The 12,629-nt window shown below is 36.5% G+C and overlaps 1 protein-coding gene across 1 annotated transcript in view; it reads left to right on the top strand.

Moving 5' to 3' along the window:
* The window catches only part of GJA3 (gap junction protein alpha 3), a 32,101-nt gene that overhangs the window by 914 nt on the left and 18,558 nt on the right, over nucleotides 1–12,629 (top strand). The window lies entirely within an intron of this gene.

Below are 12,629 nucleotides of genomic sequence, written 5' to 3' on the forward strand. Positions count from 1 at the left end.
GATGCCATGGGATGGCTGAGAGTTAGTATTGGAAGGCATGGCATGGCTGGGAGTTAGTATTGGATGCCATGGGATGGCTGAGAGTTAGTATTGGAAGCCATGGGATGGCTGGGAGTTAGTATTGGATGCCATGGGATGGCTGGGAGTTAGTATTGGAAGCCATGGGATGGCTGAGGATTTATATCTACCTTTCCTGCGCTGATAGTCTGGTTTACAGACAGGTGATGTCTGTTGTTAAGAGTTCCAGTTTGTTCTGCATTAACAATTGAGATCTGTTAGAATGCAGGCATTATTCTACCCTGCTGTACCTATTGTGTATATTAGCTATTAAATCACTGAAATTATTCTTCCTCTTTGTAGAACATGTGTACAAGGATTATACAAACTGATATCACATAAACAGATCCAATCTGGTTTATTAATGCTGGCTATGGCTTGGTCTCTGTTCTGCTCGTGTTGAAGTTAAGGATTAGATAAATAAAGTTTTTACTTTGCTACTAAGTAGTTGTTACTTGTTTTAGCTAAACTTTTCTACACATATTACTCTAGGAAAAATATCAAGCAATGTCCTTGATGTCATTAGAACTGATACTATTTTAAATAAAAATCAGCCATCAATGTCCTGGATGACATTATAACTCATATTATATGAAACAAAAAAAAAATATTTGACGTGACAAACTAGCCAAGCATCATGGGAAATGGAATAACTGTATTTGTGGACTACCTTCTCATGATGCTCGGCCAGGCATAGAGGGTACTTCTCCCATGATGCCATAGAAGGTAGAGGGTAAATATAATCTGTACTCATCTGCAGTGCCAACAATCTGGCTGAGTGTTTTGTGTAGCACAGGGGGTCTGCAGTGCTAAAAGGCTGGATGAGCATAGTGGTGAGTTGAGCCCATGGCCGGCTGGGCGTGATGTGCAATGCAGTCTGCAAACATCAGCAGACATCAAGTCAGCCCAACACTACCCTGCAGCTTTGGTAGGGCTATGTTACTTCATACACGAAGAATGATTTAAAAAAAAAAAAAAAAAAAAGTTTCAGGACAAGTATTAAGAAGAGTACAAATGAGTAATTGTGTAGCAATGTCTGATTAGCTGCAGTTCACTGTAAGCATCCGTTGATTTGGCATTATTTTCCCTGTTTCAGCAATTCCAGACTTGCTGAGCTAAGCATGTACAAGGGGTGGCACACAGACATGTAAAGCAGGGGATTTACTACATACATTTGGTGTTGATGCAATCTGCATTGACATATTGCATGGGTGTTTTTAAAGTCAGGACCGATATATACTATATTTAATGGTTCAAAAAAAACAAACAACAAAAATGGAAAGGGCAACATCTGTTATTTCCCCTGCTGTACACTACAGCTAAGCAAAATACATATTTTCTTGTCTGGCTGTGATGTGAGTTGCAGTGCATTGCTCCTGCACTGGTAGAAAGCTCCTTACATTCCTTACATTCAAAAGGAAGGCAGAGCACCCTCTGACATTAAGGCTGAGAGTGATGTCAGTTGTAATACACACCAGATGGATTATTTACCAGGAGAGAGACAACCAGTGACTATTTATTTCTGGCCAGATGTTGTAAGCTTCTAGTCACTTCTGTCATAAATGACAAAATATATGAAAGTCCAATCTTCCTGATGCCAGATAAACAGTTTGTCAAACTATTTTGCTAACTTTGGCTCTGCAGATGTTTGTGAACTGAATGTCCCATGATTCTCAGGCAGTCTGTAGGAAATACCTGATAAATGTAGTTCAGAAACTTTAGCAGAGGTAAAGTTAGCCATCTCTACACCGGTAGGTTCCTTGTGAAGGGTACATAATTTTTATATATATGGAGTGTTTTGGACACTATAACTATTGCAACTACAATATCGCCTGCATATATAACAGGTGCCTTTACATACAAAATAAAAGTTGCATTTTTTTATTTTAAAAAGATATATATTATTACATTTTTAATAGCGTGCTGTTTTTTATAATCACATTAATATGTTGGTCTAAAATGTAATCTTATTACTAACAACCAAAAATAAGGTACCGGCCATGGCAAAGGAATCTTTATTTATATCAATGATGCACCCTTTTTTAAATGTACCATTAGTGATTTAATAATAATAATAATAAATATATATATATATATATAGAGAGAGAGAGAGAGAGAGAGAGAGAGAGAGAGAGAGAGTGAGAGAGAGAGAGAGAGAGAGTATAATATGAATTAGAATATAATATGAATTAGATTTCCTAAAATAATTTTTTCTGTTACTTTTTATCCAAATTCACTATAATTTATAAAATATTTTACCAGGAAGGATACATTGAGATTTCTTTAATTTGAAATATGTCCCAGAAAGCATGTTATATATATATATATATATATATATATATATATATATATATATATATATATATATATATATTAAACCTGTGGCAGAACAGAGATCAGTCAGCTACGCATTGTCTGTGCTCACATCCATGGGAATGCTGTTATCATAACAAGCCGAAGATTTCATAGTAAAATAAATAGTCTGTCTAGCTTATTATTGCTGCTCCTGATTGCAGTGTAAATGGGTGTCTGGCGGTATATGGGCATCTGACAAGTCATTTCATTCATGATCCAATCACTCTCAGGGCATGTGGACAGTAATCTAAGTGTGCCATATAGACCATCTCTTGCTTTACCATAGGGCTGTGTCTTAGAGAGGCGTTTTCTAGGTAAGTGACTGAACCTTACACTAACCTCAGTGCACTGTAAGGACCCTAGCTCATTTCTGTATAAACCTCAGATAGTTACAGCCCTCTAATAGATTGGATGGTAACAAAGGCTGCACCTGCAGCTATTTTTTGTTGTTGTTAATTATTACAGCATAAGAAAAAAAAAAGAGTTACTTGCGCATTATTCCAAAGTAACTGATTTTTCATTGTTTTTTTTATTGTATATATTGGGGCTGATGTGTGCTGTGGTTGTTGCTGCCGCCCAGGAGTAGTGGGAGTTTGCGTGCATCAAATATCACTGCTAATATCGCATGCCTCATAATATAAACACGGATTACAAAAACACCTAATAATGCAATACGTACTACATATAATTTGGTTATTAAAAAAAATTACAAAAATCCTGCTGCCTAAGCCAATAACAATAATACATATAAATATATTGATAAGCTTATATGTTGCAAGGGTAAGATAGAAGTAAAGGTGGGGCAATATTTAGAAACGTCCCTTACTCCTAAATATTGCAAGGATCCACCACTTTAATGATACTCTGTACCAAATCTTCCACAATGTATCTAAAAACATACTGCCTGCTAAAAAAAAAATATTAATTTGTGGGTAAACTGGTTGCTACTTCCTTTTTTTTAATCTTAATTTAGCATTTGAATATCAGATGAAATATACAATTGTGGATCTAAGCCTCTGTGTAATGAACATGGAAGAGGAAGAATGTTCCCAAAACATTATGCAGACCTGCAGTTTTACTATAGGAATGTAATAATCAGACATGGGTTATTAGAATAAAGTAATAATCATACATGAGTTATTAGAATAAAGTAATAATCATACATGAGTTATTAGAATAAAGTAATAATCATACATGGGTTATTAGAAGAATGTGATAATCACATATGGGGTTTTACTATATTCTGACACAGGGTTTTATTATTAGACATGGGGTTTTATAATAGACATGTAATAATAAAACAGGAGTTTTTAGTATAGGTATTTTATAAACATGTCATTTTACTATAGGGTATGTTGTTATTATTATTATTATTATTATTATTATTATTATTGTAATCATTTTTATTATGAGAATGTAATACTTTGAATTGTGTTTTATTCTAAGTGTGTAATAATCAGATATTGGATGTTATTATGTTCATATTAAAACTGACATACAATGATATTATATTATTGTAATAGTTAGTCCTCTCATTTGAATATAAGGAAGTAATAAGACCAGGAGTCATATTATAGAGAGTGTATCAATCAGATATGTTATAAATCAGATACATTGATATTTGCCTACAATACACAAAAATGTACCAATCACTGTCCATCCTGTTTCCTTTTTAATACTTTAAAGTTAACAAAATGTACTTTATGGGATCTATAATTATTCCAATTAATAAACATTTTGATCAATTATTGTCGTAGTAATTTTGAGTTTTTCAAAATATGGCCAAACCCTCATTTATTGTACTGGGATAAACATAGAGAATGTTCTTTGATTGGAATCTGAATTATATAAATTGGTTGCTTGCCATCTGCGCCCTGTATGCTTAAAAGGTTAAATAGATATATGTTAAGGGTCCGGTGGAAGCAATCTAGATATACCTATATCTGAGAAATTACTTCATATGCTAATTATATCTCCATCAACCTCTGCAAACAATATTATCTTATATCTCTGTATATATAAATATATAAATACATATTTGTCATTACTAATGTAAGATAACATTAAAAGGTATACTTTGGTATACAGTATACATTTGATTTATAATTAATATTTAGAATTTGTAATTATTTTGACTCATTTTAGTCTACAATACATTCACTTTTAGTAATGAGACATAATAGGTTAATTAATGTAACTTGTGTGTCATCATAGATGAATTGCACAGCTGGATCATACTAAGGCTGCAGGCTGCTTTTAGTCATTGACCACTAAACGTTTTGGCAACATTCTCTGATCAGATTACACTTTTTATTTAATGCTATTTACACATGCAGTATAACTTTATCACTAAGCTGTTCATTGTTACCATTTACGAATGTAATGATCCAACTTTAGTTCAGTAAGCATGGCACTGCTAAAGTACCTAGCTACTCTAAAGCTAAATAATACACAGAATAAATTAAATATTGAGGATTGTCTGCAGCCAGTAAAATAATAAGCCTCATCTAAAACTTGCTAAACATCAACAGAATACAAGAGATGCTTAGTTTACTATATGATATGTATTTGCTGTTTGGTACTCTATGTATTTGTAGTTCATGTGTTTCTTTGTATGTGTGTAATGTGGTCTCTGTATGTTTTATCCATATATTTGGTAACGTCCACGTTCTACATAATCTATGCTAACTTCATCTCACTATCTAACTGTAAATCTATTTTGTGTTAAATGTTTTACTGTGTTAATTTTATAGTAATTATTGTAATCCAAGCATATAATAAAATACATATATACAATAAACATTGTGCTATATCCGTAAGCTCCATTCACAGACTTAGTCTTGTCAACTTTATGACATCATTTTGTTACATTGGCTTATATATTCTGACAATGTACACATTTACCTTTCTGATCCTTATGGTTTACCCGCTGTTATATTTCCCAACACTTGCATTTCGTAGATTGTAAGCTCATTGAGCAAGGCCTTCTTTACCACTAATATTCTCTGTCTAGAATATGTTGGTGCTATATAAAACAAACTATTTTTGCTTCTCCCACTTCCTTCCCATTACCCAAACTGCCCTCTCCTATGCCTAACAAAGACATGACACCTCTGGGTTATTTATCTAATGGAGAATTTGCTCTAACATTGATCCCACATTTTAAATCGTGCACCTACTCTTACTGTTTACACCTAACAATCTGCCTTAAATCAATGGAACTTGCTACTACCGACATATCCATTCTCTCCATCTCCTACCAATCTCAAACATTCCACTAAATCATCTTTTTATAGAGTCATACAAATTATTCTGGTAACCCTAACATTAATATATCCATTATGGGAACATTTGAGCCAATACATTTCTTTTGTTTCATTTAGTATACTTGTCTGATACAAAATGTTATCTGTACATCCGGTATCATTAGAGACATGGTTCTAGATCAAATGTTTTGTATTACCCTTTATTCGGTGTATGTAACATTGAGTTTGTTGGTACTATATAAATATCTTCGGAACTAATGATATGAAAGTATTCAGTCAGAAATGCCACATTTAGATTTCATTAGTTTCCAAATACACATTAAAGTCTTGATGTTATTAGTTCTGGATTACTGATCTATCTCACAGCTTAAAGGACAACTGTCTCCTCAAAACTATTTATTAATATAATAATCCTTTAATCAGGTCTTTAGAGGAAATAGATTTTTTTTAAATTAAATATACGTAAACAAAATTGGGAAAAAAATCATTCCTACCCTTAGTGTATGGCACTATGCTTCAGCCATGTACATGCGCCTTGGGTCAGACAGTGTTCAAAAACTCTCATTTAGTCTCTATGGTGTTTCCTGCTTCACTCCTTGCTCTGAGGCAGGGGGGACCATAGAGACTAACTGTTGGTTTTCGAACACTGTCTGACCCAAGGGAAGGAGGAACCTGTTATATACTAAAGGTAGGGATGCGTTTTTCTCATTCATTACATATGCTTCACTTAAAAACAAAAAACTATTCTTCTTTTCAAAGCTTGAGGAAATGATGATTATATTAAAAATAGTTTAGAGGTGACAATTGTCCTTTAAGCATGTCATTGTAATGACATGCTTAAACACATTCTTACTGAAAGACTGCTCACATATAAGTATGAGTTGGTATATTTCATTTTCTATTTATTTCATTTTCAACTATCAAAATAAATGTTATATGTTATAAGAAATAGCCCTTTCGATTAGATTCATACTGTGGTCACTTGGCACCTGGGGTGGAAATGAATGGTGGTACCCTACTCCTCCAATTTTAATGTTCTATGTTAAATTACACCTACTCAACCTTTTATCTCCTGACCCTTCTTGGGTATTTCTCTCAACTCCCCCTTTCAACTTTGTGTGTTTCTTAACTCATTTTACCCTCTTGTCTGTCTCTGAACCAAAATTACATTCTTGTGTATATCTTAATATCTCTTTCCTGTTCCCTTGTCAGTTTTTCAACTCTTTTGCCCTTTTTGTTCTTTCACATACATCCACAGTGACGTGCATACATGCATACACATGCAATTGTAAATGCAATCACATACACACATGGACACTGTCACATAAAAAGACACACATTCACCAATCACACACCGCCATAACATACATAATCACACAGTTACACACGCGCAGTCACATACATACACATACCCACATGAAGTCACAGACACGCACAGTCACATACACATACAAACATTCAGATACACACAGTCATACAAATACAATGTCACATACAGCCACATACACATAGTCCCACACAGCCTTACACACAGCTACATGCATATAGTCACACAGACAGACACATAGTCACAAACACAGATACACAGAGTTACTAGCACACAGTCACACATTAACACACAAAACAAGTACACAGTTACCAAAAGTACATCTCAATGTTATGGGCACTGGGTGGAAGGAGCAGAGGCTCAAGGCACAGCAGCCCTTGGTATTTAGTGGTTGGGGAAGCCATCACCTTCAATTAACAAGCAGCAGGTGATGGTGGAATATAACGTAACCCTTACTGACTGTATTAGTGAGGCAGCTTCCTCCCTGCTTGAACCATCTAGAGGATAATTAAATCTTCTACATGAGTCCCACATGGCCAGGCTGCAAAGAGTGACAGGTGGGGGGGTGCTATGTGCACCTTGGTCCCACCTGTCATCTAAGGACCCCTGCCAATCCCCATTATCTTACAATGTAAGTCGTGTGGCAGTCGTTCGGCAGGAACAAGCCTGTTTGGTTTTTGGGGAATAGCCACTCCATGTGGCCTCTTAAAATACTATGTGTATTCTGTAATTCATCTCAACATAGTGCCACCTTAAATTTTGTGCTCCAAAACATTGTCTTGTCCATCGTTATGACTGGGCCCATCACAGGCAGTAGTGATATGAAAGAAGGTGATTTAGCAAGGATTTTAAACTCATGACTGTATTCCTGCCAAGAATGTATGATTTCTATATTTTTAACGGAAAAAAAAAAAATCTTTTCCATGCCTTTGCCGTACAAAACAATTTTTTTTACACTCAGCTTTCCCACCATTCCCATACTGGTTTCCTATAATGCTTTATTCAGTTTTCCTGACTAATCCCATCTCCCACACTATACATTAACTTGCAATACTCAAGATGCTGAAATCTATTTAGGTGTTGGGAAAGAAAGATGTAGTGAGCGCTTCTCATGGCATGTATACAGACTGCCATAATGGCATGGAATTCAAAAGCTATAGAAGTCATCAACTGTACTTGTTGTATATGCTTTGTAATTTTGTGATTTTTATATTCCGCTGGATTTTTAGGAATTTGCAATCCCTAAAATACCAGCATATCCATCACAGACACTCAAATGATCAAATGTGTATTTTTGCTACATGCTCTTCTACTCTGATGTTTAGAATCTGGCCATGATTACATGGCACAGTCTGTTTATTTCCCAAAGGATAAATAATTTAATACAAAAGTTTTTAGTTACTTGTTTTGGGTTATTCCTGAACATTCTACATGAGATGCTTAAGGGTGGCAATAATACATAAATGGGACTACCTGGTCTCCACAGGAACCTGTAAGTCAAAAGGTATTAAGTACATGACTTTCCTTATTTTCATATTCACTGTATGGTGGGATTTGGGGTAAAATACTAAGCAGTGGGCTGACGCTGACCAGTTAATTTCCTCATTCTCTAGGACAGGGGTAGGCAACCTTCAGTATTCCAGATGATGTGGACTACATCTCTCACAATGTTTTTACAGACCAATAAATTGGAGCAAGGTACTAATTTTTCCAGTGAAGTAACACTCGGCTAATGACTAGAATCACATAAAGGAAAAAAGTAATAGATTTGGAGCATATGGACGATGCCAGTAAGGTATTGCTATGCAAAAAAAAAAGGTATTTATTCATGTCATGTCATGAAGATATAATCTTGATCCTTTATAAAAACCATGGTAAGGCCCCACCTTAAATATATGAGCAATTTTGAGAACCAGTTATAAAGGACGATATTAAAGAATTGGAAAACGTGCAAGGTTGGCTACAACATTAGTAAGGGGAATGGAAGATTTAAATTATAAAGAATGACTGGAAAAAGACATTTCTTTTCTTTAGAGAAAAAGCATGTCAGAGGGGATATTACATCATTGTGCAAAGATATACAGGGTCAGAACAAATATCAGGAAGAGGTGACCAGGTCAGCGCCGAGGGATCTTGGCACTGGAGTCAAGTGAATAAAAGAGTTTTTAAATCGTCCATGACTGTTGGGAGGGGTATAGTGTTGCAGTTTTGTATTTCTAATACTATAGTGTTCATTTAACAGTACCACACATACCATACGGTCTAAGAGGTCTTACTTTAAGTCTCAAAGAAATTAGAGTTTGCCTACAACAGTGGAAAGTGTTCTTTATCGTCAGAATAATAAATATGTGGAATTATGCACCTAAAGAAGATGTTTTATTAGAATCTGTAGACATTTTAAAAAGACAGTTTTGGGGAAAAACAGGATCTTTAGGGATATAATAGTTAATATATTTGGCAATGACTTGTTGATCCAAAAAGATATCTCATTGCCATTATTGCAGTCAAAGCAAATGCGCTGAATCTAAAGCAAACAGAAATATGAGAACAGTGTTCCCAGTATTCTCTTAAATTAAACATAACTGAGAAGGCTCAAACAACTAAAATGATCATCTGGGATTGCTGTAGGGAACTTCAGATCGGGACTGCCCTTGTGGGAGTCATTAGTCAGCTTTTTGATTGGCATAAATCCTCTTTGTAATCACACAAGTGAGCTAAAACTTGCATAAAACAACTGACTGGGGACTAACCAAAAGGAAAGAAATTAAAGGAACACTATCGTATTAGGAATATAAACCTGCATTCCTAATGCTAGAGAGCCCTTGATTTAGTTCTATACAGGTCCCTGCTGTGTGCCATGAAAATTTTAAAAAATCTAAATTTTAATTACCCTTTTTCATTGCCGAGGTTAGTTTGGCACTACTTACCTCTCCGCCTCCCACAACGTCATCGATGAGGTGTGCAATGATCCAATCCAATGCTGTATTCAATGCTTTCCAATGGGCTTCCATGCTACGTAACTGGTTTTTACTCAATCAGTGCCATGGAAGCACCTCTTGCGGCTGTCAGTATGACAGCCACAAGAGGCGGATTGAACCCTGAAATGTAAACTTTGCAGTTTCTAAAAAAAAACTGCAATGTTATATATTCCAGGTTTAAAAGGACACTGTACCCAGACCACTTATTTAAGATGAAACGTCTGGGTCACTCTTCCCAGCTATCAAACAGAGCCGCGCGGGAGGGAGAGAGGAGGGAGTCAGAGTGGGAACTCTGATTCCCATCAGGCTGAGCTACCACTGGATCCCAGGGAAGTCTAAAATGTAGGAAACATATTTTTTTATATGTGTGTGTTTGTTTGTATGTATGTTTATGTGTCTGTATGAATGTTTCTCTGTCTGTGTGTGTGTCTATCTGTGTGTGTGTGTGTGTGTGTCTGTGCATGTGTGTGTTTGTCTGTATATATGTGTGTGTATGTGTGCTTGTATGTATGTGTGTGTGTGTATATATGTGTCTGTGTGTGTGTATATATGTGTCTGTGTGTGTGTATGTGTCTGTATGTATGTGTGCTTGTATGTGTGTGCACAGTGGCGTACATACAGGGATCACAGCTGCGACCAGGCCCGTCACTCCAGGGGGCCCGGGCACCCTGCGTCCGGGTGCCTGCCGCCATGTTTTGCGAGCCATGGACTCCAGCCCTCAAAACACATTCATTGAGATTAAGTTGTTTTGAGGGAAGAAAGTTCAAGTAAGTGTAAAATGGAGCCTTTATCGGTTAAAAACTGTTTCTTAATATACTCCACTTATACATAAAATATGTGATACTTACAAAATGGATGCTGCAGCCTGTGTCAGTGTTTGACTGTTGCTCTGGGTTGCTCCCACTTCTCCAGGCTGTGACTGCTTCCTTGACCAAAAAGCTCAAAATTCAAATGTTTCATGAATATTTCTGTGAGGATTCATGAATGAGAATTACACTGTATCCATCTTACGTAGAATAACTCAAATAATATTATATTTATATATATATAAACATGCATCCGTATACAAGATTTTTGAAATATTAAAGTTGCTTGCTCTATGCTCAGGGAACTTGGATCTTGCAGAGAGTTTTTAAAACAGTGTTGTCTGTATTGACTGCCCTGCCCACCGGTATTCCACTTCACATAATGGTGTGGGAGGTGTTAAATATGTGTAGTTACTGTCATTGTGTGCATATTTGTATGTTTGTGTATCTGTTTTGTAAAAACCTCTACTGAAATATAGCAAGTAACTCTCCAATCATTTGAATGGTCACAATATACAATGATCAGCCAGAGCATTAAAACCACCTATCTAATATCATCTAGGTCAAGGCATGGACTCCACAAGACCTCTGAACTTGTCCAGTGGAATCTGGCACAAGACACTAGATCCTTTAAGTCCTACATGTTGCGAAGTGCCGCCTCCATGGATTGGATTTGTTGTTCCAGCACATGCCACAGATGCTCAATCTGATCGAACGGAAATCTGGAGAGTTTGGAGGCCAAGGCAACACCTTGAACTCTTTGTCATTTTTCTTGAACCATTCCTGAACACATTTTGTTGTGTGGCAAGGTGCATTTTCCTGCTGAAAGAGCACTGCCATCAGGGAACACCATTGCCATAAAGTGGTGTATGTGCTCTACAACAATGTTCACATAAGTAATACGTGTCAAAGTAACATCCACGTGAATGCTAGGACTCCTTTTTTATCATGGCCAAGTTGTTCAGCAATTTGTGCTACAGTAGCTCTTTGGTGTGATCGAACCAGATTAGCTAGCCTTTACATGCCACATGCTTCAATAAGACTTGGGCGCCCATGACACTATGCTGGTTTACTGCTTGTCCTTCTTTGCACCACTTTTGGTAGGCACTAACCACTGCATACTGGAAACACCTCACTAGACTTGCCATTTGGAGAAACCCTGACCCAGTTGTCTAGCCATCACTATTTGGTCCATGTCAAAGTCACTCAGATCTTTTCATTTGTTCATATGTCCTGATTCCAACACATGAGATTTAAGAACTGTCTGTTCACTTGCTGCCTAATATATCCCATCCAATTGTAATGATATAATCAATGTAATTCACTTAATCTCTCAGTGGTTTTAGTGTTGTGGCTGATCAGTGTATGTGACATGAGCAAGCCAAATGCAGATAAACTTTAAAGATAAAGCTGAACAAAAAGTGGGAGAGTAAACTATTGAAAATGTATGAAAACACATATATAAGCAGTATGGCATTTCAAAATGAATCCTGTATCATTTGATCTAAAAGCAACCATGAGCAACAGGTCAACTAAAGATAAAATGTGAAAGATATGTTAAACAGCAAATGAAGAGGGGCGGCGGAGCCAAGCAGCAGAGCCGTATGGTCGCATGCATTCAGAGCTCGGTGTACATTCAGCTATTTTCACCCTCTTTTGGGAACCAAACCTTACTTGAGGCAGCTGGTGACACATGAGCTAAGTGGCAGAGACAAGATGGGTTGATAGACCAAGAAACAAAAGTCGGATAAACCCCGGGTGGGCCTCAATATCGGAGACCTCTGGAGGCAGGTGCAAGGCACGACTGGGCCCAAGATTGCTGCTTACCTGGAGACCTACT

This window comes from Pelobates fuscus, chromosome 1 (assembly GCF_036172605.1).
Source record: "Pelobates fuscus isolate aPelFus1 chromosome 1, aPelFus1.pri, whole genome shotgun sequence".
NCBI lineage: Eukaryota > Metazoa > Chordata > Amphibia > Anura > Pelobatidae > Pelobates > Pelobates fuscus.